The 13,003-nt window shown below is 48.4% G+C and overlaps 1 long non-coding RNA gene across 1 annotated transcript in view; it reads left to right on the top strand.

Moving 5' to 3' along the window:
• The window catches only part of LOC142776897 (uncharacterized), a 62,414-nt gene extending 50,441 nt beyond the window's left edge, over positions 1-11,973 (top strand). Inside the window, exon 2 of the long non-coding RNA XR_012887866.1 lies at positions 10,616-11,973. This is a non-coding gene — a long non-coding RNA (uncharacterized LOC142776897). The remainder of the gene's footprint in view (positions 1-10,615) is intronic.
• The last annotated feature ends 1,030 nt before the right edge of the window (positions 11,974-13,003 follow it).

Here is a 13,003-nt window from a genome sequence, read left to right as displayed (position 1 = left end):
GCTGGCAGAATGGATAGAAGTACTTTGGTTTGGGCTGGCTGCTTTATAGTACTCATTCAGAAAGAACAGCACTTTCTTTTCCCCGTGTGTCTGAGCTTATCTTTCTGAATGAGAATGAATAGGCTGCCGTCGATCCGCTGGGCTAACAGCGCTGCTTTTTTTTTTTTTTTTGCGCAAGCTTTCCCCCAACACTTTAATTCGGACCGTCTGCATGTGTATGTGCCAATTATTTTTTCCAGTTCCAGTCAAGTCATGGTGAGGAGTGTGGAGACCGATTTTGTTATATTTTCCGTGAAGTTTGACAAGGTGGTCCACATCAACCCCGTCAACAGGGCATATGCTGCGCAGAGAAAAGCTGCAGTTTACATATCCTGAAGAAGGTCAGCCACACAGGCAGAGACAACATAATGTATCGCTTGTTCCGAAGCGAGGTCAGCTGAAAATATTCAGCCACTCCTGCTAAGCAAACCGGGGGTGTAGCCCCGTAGGAAGCCCGAACGCGTCCCGGCTTTCTACGGGGCCCGCGCGAACGAGTGCACTAGTTGCTTGAAGCAGGTTGCAGGGCACTTGCAACGCTCGCGACGCGAACATTCTTTTCTGCTTCCAGGAATGGACGACTATGACGCGCCGCCGAGTCAGCGCCGTGCGAGCCGTCGAGGAAAAGGGCCGAGCGGGGCAAAAGCACGGCATTGTGAGGGAGCAAGAGCGATCTGCCGAAGAAAGCCTCATCTCGCACGATCGCGAGAATTGAGCTCCGTCCCAGGGGGGCCCATGGCGAGCTCGCAATAGAAGCTCTTCCACAAAAACAAAAGACGTTCTCGAGCGGGCTCCCCGAGGAGTTAGCTCTCAAAGACGCTCAGTCACGGCTGTTCTGCGGGCCGCTTCGGAACTTTCCGCGCCGCCGAGACGGCGTAGCGATCGCGGGCTACAAAGTAGCAGAACCGCCAGCGTTGGAGCGGCTCCAAGTAGCGGTAGTGCGCAGGCGGCGGTCGGCGCAATTGGCCTGGCGGGCGTGCGACGTCATGCGCGTGCTGTCTCCGGGCGAGCGGCTGTCCTCCGCCGAATCCGCTGACGTCGGCGTCACGTGGGGGCCACTTTTCAAGGTCGCGCAGGTCTGGCGCGCTCGCGCGCGTTTGCCGGTGGGCGCTTTTCAGATGGTACTTTTTTTTTTTTCAGCCCGCTTTTACGGAGCGACAGGGCCTGAAAGGGAAGTGCGGCTTCTGGCCCTTTTATTTCGCCTATAGCGATGGGTATGCCTGGCCGACTGGGCGCGTTCGTCACTCAGCGGCACGAGACGGGCCGCTCTCCGTGCGTGCGATGTGTGTCTTGGGGAGCACCGGCGAGCCGCCTCCTTCTCTGGTTTTCATATCCTCGTGAGTGGTGCCGACTCTGCACCCACTGGTCGCGTAAAAGGAACCACGCACGACCGAGATGGCAAAGGAACGTTTAAAAATACCCGTTACGGAACAGTAGCCCACAATTAAACGCAAAAAGAGAAGAATCAGTAAATTAAGTGAGCACAAGAGTTCTATCCTTGTCATTGAACTGCCGAGGAGATTAGCTACATACGCGGTGACACAGCATTGAAGGTGTATGCATAGTCAAAAACTATTAGGCTCATTCAGTAAGTACCCTACGGAATAAAAAAAAGAAAAAAATGTGGGCGCATTTAATGCATGCTCAACTTCGTACTTGAGGTAACTTCCACAAAGGTTGTCATAGGCTTGCTTCAATTCACTCGCTTATTTGACGAACTAAGCTATGGCCTCGGTGGTCTAGTGGTTACGGCACTCAACTGCTGACCCGAACGTCGCGGGGTTCAACCTTAGCCGTGGCATTTCGATCGAGGGGAACCGCTAAGGGCCCGTCTATTTGTATTTAGGCGCACGTTAAAGAACACCACATTGTACCGGAGCCCTCCACTGAGGCATCTTGATAATCATGTCGGGGGTTTGTGACGTAGCATCTCCAGAATTATTATGTATTCAGGTCGGTTTCCCAGATGACTGGCTCCCCGTACTATTCGCGCTTGCCACAGTACACCAAAAAAGCAAAATGAGACAGACCAACAATTATGATATTTGTTTTGTTACTTGATCTATGGAACAAGCCTCTTTATTGTAAATTATAACAAGAAGAACTTGCCCGTCTTGACTGTTTCAGGCTTCTTTCTTTTTTTTCCCTGCACATTCACTTGATGCATACCTTCACACGGACTAGTTGTTAGGTTCGAACTTGTTGTGTAGTCGTCGGCCAGTCCCAGAACCACAGAAGACAATCAAGATATTTCTCCCGTGAAGAAAACAGAGCAGGATCGTATGCTTTATTGGTTTCTATCCGAAAATCTTACAGTCGGTTCGGCCGATAATTCTGTAACCAGCGAACACGCCAGCTGTCTGCGATTACTGGAGCTTGCTTGCCCAGAAATAAATATGCATAGGTGGCGGCTCTCTACGGGGCGTTTGAGGTTAGTGCCAACCTAACATGAAATATTTCCCCTTAAGAGCAATCACCCTTGATCTTGAATGAATGTGATATCCCACGTAAGGGATACATTCTTGATAATCTGGAGCGACATGAGCGTGAATTTCACATGAACCAGTGCTTCCCTCCAAATATGATTACCTCAATTGCACGAAGTGCCTCTCCAATGTTTGCAGTTTCTCGTACTTTCACCATTAACAATGAAAATTAAAGGCTTAGCTGTACTAAGATTTTTCCCCTCATGGCTAATTGCGAGGTCACCACAAGCCCTATTTGATACACAACCTGTTTGGCGTTCTAAACAATAGTCGCGTAGTGCTCCTTTATTCGAGCAGTCATGACGGCACAAACACAGGCAACCTATATTGCTCCCTTCTGGCTCTTGATCTACTAATTTTCGGTTTCCAATCCAAAAAGGGCGCTGTCACAGATAAGTGAAATGAGTCGTCCACGCAATGTGGTCAATGGGTTGATATAACGCGTAAGAAAGAATGACGCATTTCCGAGAACATTTTATAATTCACTACGTTAATGTCCGCAAGGAGCCAGCCACAAACGATTAGGGTCATTCTCAGATTCTCAAGCGTGTCAGTGGAAAAGTGCAATGAAAAAGGCAAGCAGATGAAATACAAAGTGTTAAAGTGCGGCATTGAAACCGGACGCAGGACGAGAGCCACTGCACACTCATGCACTCATGCAAGTGCGAACACTTTCCGCCCTAACAGATGAACAGAGTACCTGCGCGACGTGTTTCACGCTGTGACTCTATTCAAATTTACGATTAGCGAGAAACGTCTGGTTAGGCTTCGTTTAGGTAGTTATATTTCGTATTTGTAAATGGCAACTTGTGCTGCATGCATTGGTACAAATGACAAATGTCAAAGGCGGTTGTTTCCCACAGGATAAAAGCAAGGGGCCGCATGCACCTGCCGTACAGTGTGCTTGAGGAAAGGCTAACCTTTTTAAACCAGTGCCTTGAGATCGATAACTCAGATGTTAACCTCCAGTGATCGATACAAGCTCAGACATAGGGCTCACAGAAAAGATGAAAAGCTTGCGTGAGCGCGCAAGTTTTTTTGCTAACACTCTGGACCCGCGAGAAAGGTCATGCATGCGCCAGCCAACTCGCGGTTCCTCACTTTATTTTTTAAAGGTTTTTCTACTTTGAATCAATACAATGATCAGTTCATTGATAAAGTGACCAGTCAGACAATGAGTGAGTTATTTTTGTACAACGAAGCTGTTCTTAATTGAGGCTTTCATGTCCGGTGGGGGGGTGGGGAAGGGTGGGGGTGTCGCATAGATCAGAAGTGGGTTCGTGCCGCTATATATATACTCATGACTCCCACCCCTCACCACTCCGATGCTCCGGCAACTCTTCCCACTTTATTCACCCACATCATTCAACCCCCTTCATTAAAATCCCACTTCCTTGAACAAGCTAAAATAATTTGCGAAGAAAAGCCTTCTTTGTAATCCAACAGCCTCACTGTTTCATCTGTGTCCACCAAGCGGAGCTGGTCGAATTTCCGCTGATAATTGAACACAATCTGCTTTACCAACACAGCACTGCATAAAAGTTGAGAAAAAGGAAGGCCTTAAAGATTATTCGGAGACTTCTCCTCCCTTAATGATCTGCGTATTGCGTTCCAAGCCCTGAAGACATAGCCTTTCTGGTCGGCAGAAATCAACCGATTGTATCGTCATTTTTTTTACTTTGCTGCATAGAGATGATCCTCTTATTGTGTGCACAGCCACGCAGACTGCCAAGGAATAATCGACACAACGCTGAGCTGGTCACACGGATCTTTGTCGAACCTTACTCAGACGCAATCAAATGCCTGATAGCCAGTGCGACAACTGTGGCAACGCGTCCTGAGATTCCAACCACAGACCAATTTAAGTAGCACTTCCTTCACAGCACAAGTAGTTGCTAAGTGTTGTTTCTTACTCACAGCACCCTATCGTTTGGAGAGATACATCTGGAACCACTATGGTAACATGACGGGATGATGATATGTGGTGCTTAGTAACACTCGGTGCCACTGTGGTAATAGGGGACGAACGTAATTAATTATGGGTGCGTGAATATTCTAGTTTCTAATAACGAATTGAATGGTGTCCCATTCCATTCGAAATTTGAATCTAATGAAGAGCAAATTCGAAATACCGGATATTTGTCGAACACTTTCCGAATAGTGAGCACCGACGGGAAAACCCCAAAGACACAGAAGATTGAACAGCGAAGGTTCCTTGCTTTTTATTATAATTAATAATGAAATGCCGAGATGTATGCAACCCGAGCCTTCACTGCACAACCGATGCTATATTGATCAAAGGGTGAAGGTGTCTTTTCTTAGAACACTAGTGCTGTCAAAACAAAAGCGTTCTAATCAACTGTCATCGTCATGAAATCAATGATGAAGTTTATTGGGGAAGAATTGTTCAGTTTTGGGGCGTCACCTTTAGTTAAAGACTAATGACAAAGCTTTAGCCTTAATATCAAAATAATTACAGTATTTCAGCATAAAGTTGTGAAATATCTGGAAGACTCTAGTGGCTACTGTATACAAACTTAACTCAGTTTACATAACTGGTACATTTTCTGCTGGGTAAAAGTAACCGTACTGCTCATTTGTTTTTGTTGTAGTGCGTGATTATTTGTTTGAAATAAAATGTGGAATTCCAGACCTGTTTTGAAAATGGCTGCCTAATTATTATACGAAAACTAATTGAGTGATATGCGGAGTTTAACGTCTCAAAACCACAATATGATTATGAGAGACGCCGTAGTGGAGGGCTCCGGAAATTTCGACCTCTTGGGGTTCTTTAACGTGCCCCTAAATCTGATCACACAGGCCTACAACGTTTCCGTCTCCGTCTAAAATGCAGCCTCCGCAGCCGGGATTCGATCCCCTGAACCTGCCGGGCAGCAGCCGAGCACCTTAGTCACTAGACTACCGCGGTGGGGCTACTATACGAAAACTATTCGAATAATATTTTTACTCGCATTCGATTCGATTCTGAATTTCCTGCTCGCGCACCCCTAATTAAAAACCACCGTCATGACTTCAAGCAGTCACCTCGACAAAGAAGCCTGCCCTTTTGGCGCGCATGTTCCGTATAGGTGTCGCCTAGTAGCGCCTTTGACGAAGCAGCAGTCCTTTCAGTATACTCGTTAGCAGAGGCCCGACAAAGCACTGATGCAACACTTCCAAACAGCGGGCTCTCCCTCGCTGCCCCTTTTGTCTGCGCTACTGCGACGTCCAGGGTCGTCGCGGCGTCCAGACCCTCAGAGTGGTGGCTCCCTACGTCCGCCGCAGTGTGTGCTGTCTAGGGACCGCGGGAGTTCCATTAAATGTTCACTGCGGAACGTCGATCTGGCGCTCTCTCCCAGAGCTGCACTCGGGTCATACTGTGAGCCGTAATTAATGCGTCCAGAGACAAAGACGTGACTCGTTAATTAGACGAGCGTCTCTGCCACCGCTCCACAGACGGCGCACGTTTTGACGCATAATTAAACAAGCGTAGTGCTGCCTGGACAGGAGGAGGCTGCGGCGGCGGTGCTGCGAAAAAGAAACTTCTCAACTCCTCCAGGGCGGCCCAACTCGGAAAACCGAACATCGGTCGCGATGTAAAGGGTACCCCCTCCAGCAAGTGGCGCCCTCTGCTACCAGGCGGCAAGGTCCCGAACTAAGCATCCCCCCTCTCCCCAGCTCGCTCTCGCAGCCGGCTTTCGCCTTGCCGCGCCAGCACCACCACCAGCGCCGACAACGCCAGCAGCGCTGATCCGGTTCACGTCGTCACACGACGGAACATACCCGCTGACTGCGGCTCTCTGCGAAGGAAGAAAAAAAAAGAGAGAAAACTGCTTCACTGATGACGTTTCGCGTTTTACCTTTCGCTTTCCCGTATCTCATGCGCCGGAAGAAAAATGACTCACCAGGCTAAAACAAAGATGACACAATGGGAAATGATTTTACACTCCAACCTCCTTTGAACTGACACTCCGACTCTTGGCTGGCTGCCAGTGAGTGCACGCTAACCACTTGCTGCACCGAAGTACGCCATTATACTGCTAACAAATGAACCGGAATATAAGGATTGTTTTTTACTTCACAGGAACAAGAGACTGGCACGACATATTATGTAGTCTTATAGGCCTCGATGATCGAACGTATTCATTTTCTGCTGCTGATTCCTATGCCCACGTTACGTGCACACCTCGCAGATGTCGGCTCGGGATCTCCTAATGATGGAAGACCTTGACAGCATCTCTAATTAGTTGATCCAAATATTAATTTAATAATTTATTTACATATAAAAATTGTAATTACGGGGTTCTACGAGCCAAAACCAATATATGAATATAAGGTAAGCAGTAGTGGATGACTGCAAAATAATTTCGACCACCCATGGTTCTTTAACGTGCACCTAAATATAAGTACATCGCATTCATCTCGCATCACCACTACGATTTACCGTATGGACAGTTGACAGCGATGCTTTAAAAAAAGTGTGTACACCGATATATATATATATATATATATATATATATATATATATATATATATATATATATATATATATATATATATATATATATATATATATATATATATATATTTATATATATATATATATATTGTCTGTTCAGTGAAAACGAAGAACAAAGGTACTTAATATGAGTGCAGCGTGCATAGTTGGACGCGAAGGAGCGTAGCGGTTCCAGAGACGGAAGAAAGGAACGGTGAATCTCAGAAATTTTCCCTGCGGCCTTTCTTTCGCGGACTGGCTGACTACCATGCGAGACTGGCGGGCAAGTTCGAGAGTATACAGAATGGATGAGCAGTTTCGCGAAGTGCGCGCGTCGCACGTGTACTCAGCTGAGGTAGTAAAAGTAAAAAACAAGAAATAAAACAAGAGCACGGCCGACCAGAGTCGATCAGCGCAAAGGAAACAGCGGTCACGTGCACGCAATAAAAGGACGGAGCAATAAAAGGACGGTGCCGCGAAGCGTGATTGCTACCGTGTTGCATCAGTACGCGGTTGTCGGTTGGTCACACGAGGTCCGGCAAACCTGGAAGAATCTACCTTAAGGGACTACGCGGCGCGACACTTTTATCAACAAATCGTGCCATCAAGATTCTGCAGTCGTGCCATTCGAAATCATTAAATCGTTCGGAAAAAGGCTCCCAGACAAGAACTTGGAACGAAAAAAAAAAAAGAAAACAGAATTATACAATTGACCTCGATGATTGCAGGTGTGGAATACGCTACAGGCCAATTCCACGAGACACATTGTTCTTTTTCCGGTTAACTTCACTTTTTGCGCCAAGACTTGCCGGCCTTCGGTCCAGACAGGCGATTCCAGCAGCGTGCGTCGTCGCGCCAATCTGCAAGTTGAATAGGATAAAAATGTTACGCGAGACAAGTTATGCTGTTACTTTCGCGTGCGCGCCTTGGTTCTCGGAAGAGAGAACGGATTCGAGTGCTCCCACAGCACGTTTCTAAAACCCGGGGCTCGTCTCCCTTGGACACACGACGCCTATACGAGTCCCGCTTCTGGCTGGCTTCATCGGTTGCGCACGCCTCCGCACATGCAGGAGCAGATTTTTGTGCGGCTTCCAGACTCCAAGGCCTGCACAATGCCTGCAAAGCCTCGGCGGTCTGCGCCGACCGTTCGCAGAGAAGCGTGCGCCCGCACAAAAGGATAAGAGGCGCACACGAAGCTCAAGTGGCCGGCGCGACGGTGGCCGCCGCCGCGAATTTGAGCCGTTGCGAGGCGTGTACTTCAGTGACAAGCAAAACTCGCCGTAATAAGTTGCTGGCAGGACTCCTTCACCGAACGATCTTTTTCGTGAATTATTTTTTTAAGAATTTAAGCATGGCACTAAACATTATTCATGTAAAATAAGTTAATAAAACTAGGCTGATTTTGTTTTCGATGCCACACTCAGGTTGGTTTTAGTGAGGGAAATGCAACACGCTCTGTACCATATTGGCAGTAGAACAGCGGTGATCACGCCCTTATCGCATCCGTTCATGCTTAGTGACACCTGTTTGAGCACCGTTCGATAAGGAAACAATGCCCAAAGGTAAATGTCTTTAAAACACTAAACTCGATCGTCTTTTGTCCTCGGCGACCTATCACTGGGGCTCGTCGGTCCTTGTTCGGGAAAGTACGCCGACTGCGACAGCAGATCAGTATTGTCCACGGTATACAGAAGTTGGTCGTACAGGACGATATGGTATCGATCGACAGCGGTGTCAGGAAACTCATAGCCATCGTGATGCTACGCATTCGTGTATACTCTACAGTTGGGCCTGTTTTAGAAAGTCTAATAATCCCCGGTGAACATTATTCCAAATAGGGGGCACGTTCCTTAAGGCTGGTTCACTAATCGTCGGGACACCCCGCCGTGGTGGCACTAAGGTACCACTCGGCTGAGGTATACACTACTCGGCTGCTGACCCGCAGATCCCGGCTGCGGCGGCTGCATTTTCGATGGAGGAAAAAATCCTGTATGCCCGTCTGCTCAGATTTGGGGCACGGTAAAGAACCTAAGGTCGTAGTAATTTTCAGAGTCATCCACAACGGCGTCTCTCATAATCATATGGGGGTTTTCGGACGTTAAAGCCCTCATATAAATCAATCAAAATCATCGTCAAGGCACCATGTGCTACACAAACAGTAGGATTATACCATCGTTATTAAAATGCCTACATGATGGGATGGAACTAAAATTCCGCTTGATGTCCTGGTGTAATCGAGAAGTTACGGTTGCTTGGCTTCTGAATATAATACGCGTGGAATCTGAGGCTTGAACATGGTAGGCGTACAGCCACGGCCATGTCTTTGCAGAGCGCGCGAGGAGCCGGTTTTCGCTTCGTGGGGCGAAACCTCGAGGCAGTTTCGGGCTCTGAAGTGCTCTATCGGAAGCATGTGCGGCCTAGCTGTCAGGCTGAGCACATCAGAGCCCGAAACTGCCTCGATGTTTCGCCCCGCGGAGCGAAAACCAGCTCCTCGCGCGCTCTGCAAAGACATGGCCACGGCTGTGCAAAACGGTTCACGCTGCTTCGATGTTAATGCTTCGTGCTCGCTTATTCTTCTCGCGGTTTAGGGCTGCATTACTAGTTTTATTGTTTTGGCCATTTTTTCTGTGAACATATTTGACGGATCTACTCTACTCTATTTCCAGACAGTCAGGGCAGAATATATATATATATATATATATATATATATATATATATATATATATATATATATATATATATATATATATATATATATATATATATATATATATAGCTGGCAATTTTGAAGCAGTTTTCTCTACTTTCTTCTCAATAGAGCATTCAACCGAAATAATAGGTATCCTACTCCATCTAATGGTGGCTATGCTCGTTGCAACACGTCGCAAGATTGAATAGGGGAGAAACAACTATCGCGATAACGCAACGGATTCGTCTTTAGTAGCGACGGCTTATGAAGCAAGCAGACAGTGCACGAAAGCATGAGAAGCACAGAGGAAATTAACCTTATTTGTATTATTATCTACTTCGTCATAACTTCGATGCTCATTCATAATTTTATTAATGGGTAAATAAAAATAGAAAACAGGTAATTTGCTTTGTGTTCACTTTGACTTCAATGCTCCTGCTATTTTTTAACTGACATTATATACCCGCAGTAAAATACAAGAGTAGCACAGGTTTGACAACACACAGTAGACGGGCGGTTATGCTAGAGTGATAAGAGCAGAATAGCGTAGACCAAGGAGGTTGAATATGCTAGTAAGACAAAATCACCTATTTTCGAGTGGCAGTATTTGCAGTGGCCAACCGTTGTAATAATGAAGCTCTTTTCGTGGCTTGGTTGTGTCCCTCTTACTAGGTGGTCGATTCACCGTATAGGCCAGCCCGGTACAAAATGTTCGTAATCTTGCTAATCATCCACATACCTTTGTCGATATAATTGCTCGTTATTGCTATTTACTCGTACTTTCTTTTGTTATTTGCTGTTTAGGAACGCTAATACCATGCCTCCGTTGTTCTTGAGAATTTCGCTTTCCCGGAGAGTATTGATGTAAAACATCACTACTTCGATTTCTTTCTGATCGGGACGCAGGAACGCTGCAGCACACGCGCATCCTTTGGCGTGCACCTGCCTACAGCACCGCGCCACCTGCAGTGAATGGGAGCCCCTCGAGACGGCCCAGCTTCCTTTCGCAGGCGGCCACTGTCATTGCCGGGCGAGGTGCAGTGGTGGTGCGCCCAACCGATCGGCGTCTTCCGGGCGGCCGGCCGGGGCGTGCCATTTGTAAGATGGAACGCACGCGCCCTCAAGGTCGGGCTTACAGCGTGGCCTTGGGGGAAGTCCTCCTCGGGCGGCGCGACGCCGACGGCTGCAGCCTCTGCTGCCGCGTGGGACGCGCCCCCTGCGGCAGCACAGCGCCTTCCGTTCGACACCCGTACGCCTTCACGTCGACGCAGCGCACGCAGCACAAAAGGCCCGCGCCGCGGCGAAGAGATGCGCCGAACGGTATCCAGCCGGGGAGCGCCTCACGTCACCCGTCGCAATTACAAGCAAGCCTGGCAGATGCGTGCAGCCGTGCTGGGTTGCTGGTAGAACACATACACGATGTGACGTGCTACACGATTAGTATACTTGCAACGCAGAGGGCGCAACCGCAAGTTCTAGCCAAGGACTTGTGTGCATGCTCTAATGAACCGATGTTATCCGTCATGACAAGCTGTCGGACGTGGAGTTCAACGCATGTGCGTGGAGAATGTATCTTACACTATGTGCAATGATCTAAACGTTATGCTACTACTCTTTGAAAGCAGGCCCAAAAGAAATAAAAACGGAAGAGCGAATTGTCGACACCATCATAGAAGAATGAATTATATTCGCATACACAGCCAGTGGTACGAGTTTTTACGTTTAGAAGAAGTGCCTATGTTTTGTTCCTCCTGTTAGCTGGCGCTAACCATCGGCAGGTTATCCAGGGGTGACAAGAGCACTTAATTCTTGGCGCAGCGCCTCTGCTTACCACCCCCGGCCGTTGAGCACGTGTCATCGCGGTGACGGTGTTCCGATGCCAAGTTCCTGCAACGGCTTGGTACTATCACGGAAAGAAGCCATAAGTAATAATAAAGCCACTGTGAGACATGACTGAGTGTGTATATAGAGTTAGCCACGAATATTTCTTTCTTCATGGATTAGGCATTGTTTTTAGATTTGGGGTTTAGGCTTGAAATTACTTGGATCCGCTTCTCGCAAATTATTGAACGTTCATTGCAAGAGGTCGCTCTTCAGACTGCTTTCCTACTGCGGGAATCTATTCAGTGGGAGACGTTTCGAAATCGCACATTGACTTTGCTATGATTTTCGACCGAAACTAGCTTCCTGGCGACCGGACTACACCTATTGTATCAGCTAGATCAAGGAATAATCTAACTAGAATAAAGGCATTTACATGGAAATACTGATTCAAACGGAGCCTCCTGGATTTTCGCTGACGTTTAGGCTACAACGTCTCAAACACAGTCACTTCATCACCTTAATCGGTAAAAAGGTTTTGACTTATGTCTCCACAACAAAACTTCTCTTAGCAACGGGCATCACGCTACTTAGACGAGGCAAGGGATGTTCGGAGGACAGGCGTAGCGATAACGCGAAAACGCTGTGCGAAGCGCGAGAGCGTGTCCGTGACGCATCGATTCTCAGGCGGCGCGCCAGCCATAGTGGTCTGGTGGTGCGGGTGGTGATGGTGGTACCGTTCGTGGGGTACCCCGATCGAACAGCTTCGGTTCGGTGTCGCCGCAGTTTCGGGGGACCACCTCTGATGTCACGATGACGTCGACTGATGCCACGAGACCCTTGGCCGAGCCCGAGCGCCCTTCCGCAGAGCGCGGCCAAATTCCGGCGGTGCCGGGGTGTGCCTCCCGCTAAGACAACGAAGCGCTGATGAATAGCACGCTATTTCGGTGCATATGAGCGGCTCCGGCTGCCTTTTCCTCTTTGGCTCAGTTCGATACGCGACTTTTGGAACGTCGCGAAGGTCACGGGACGCTCATATCGGAGACAAATGTCGGGCCGGCTGGATGCAGCGCCAACGGTCGTGGGTGACCGGTTTATGACGAGCCCGACCGCGCAAGGCGCCCCCTGGGCACTCGGGCTAAGGTGGCGGCGCGCTGGTGGAAGAGCACCCCCACTTCCTTTCCTTAGAAGCGCCACGCTGCCAAGTGCGCAGTTACCGTCGTTCGCACCCTCGCGCCTGCCCCGCTGGTCGACTTGAAAGTTGCACACACGCGAGAATAATCGTCCCCTAGAAGAGCGAGCGTCGCCTGGCACAGTTCGCACCTCTTGGAAAACTTCCGCGCACACTTTGAAACAGCCCCACCGCAGAGCAGCCAAATCGATGGACTTCCGCTTGCCGCGAATGCCAAAAGACGCTGTCGTTGCTTTGGCGATAGGCTGAACGCCACTGCCTATTGTGCACATTCGAAAGAG

The sequence above is a fragment of the Rhipicephalus microplus genome, chromosome X, assembly GCF_043290135.1.
Source record: "Rhipicephalus microplus isolate Deutch F79 chromosome X, USDA_Rmic, whole genome shotgun sequence".
Taxonomy (NCBI): Eukaryota; Metazoa; Arthropoda; class Arachnida; order Ixodida; family Ixodidae; genus Rhipicephalus; species Rhipicephalus microplus.
Note: the sequence above shows the minus strand (reverse complement) of the source record. Positions and strands in the feature narration are given on the sequence as shown.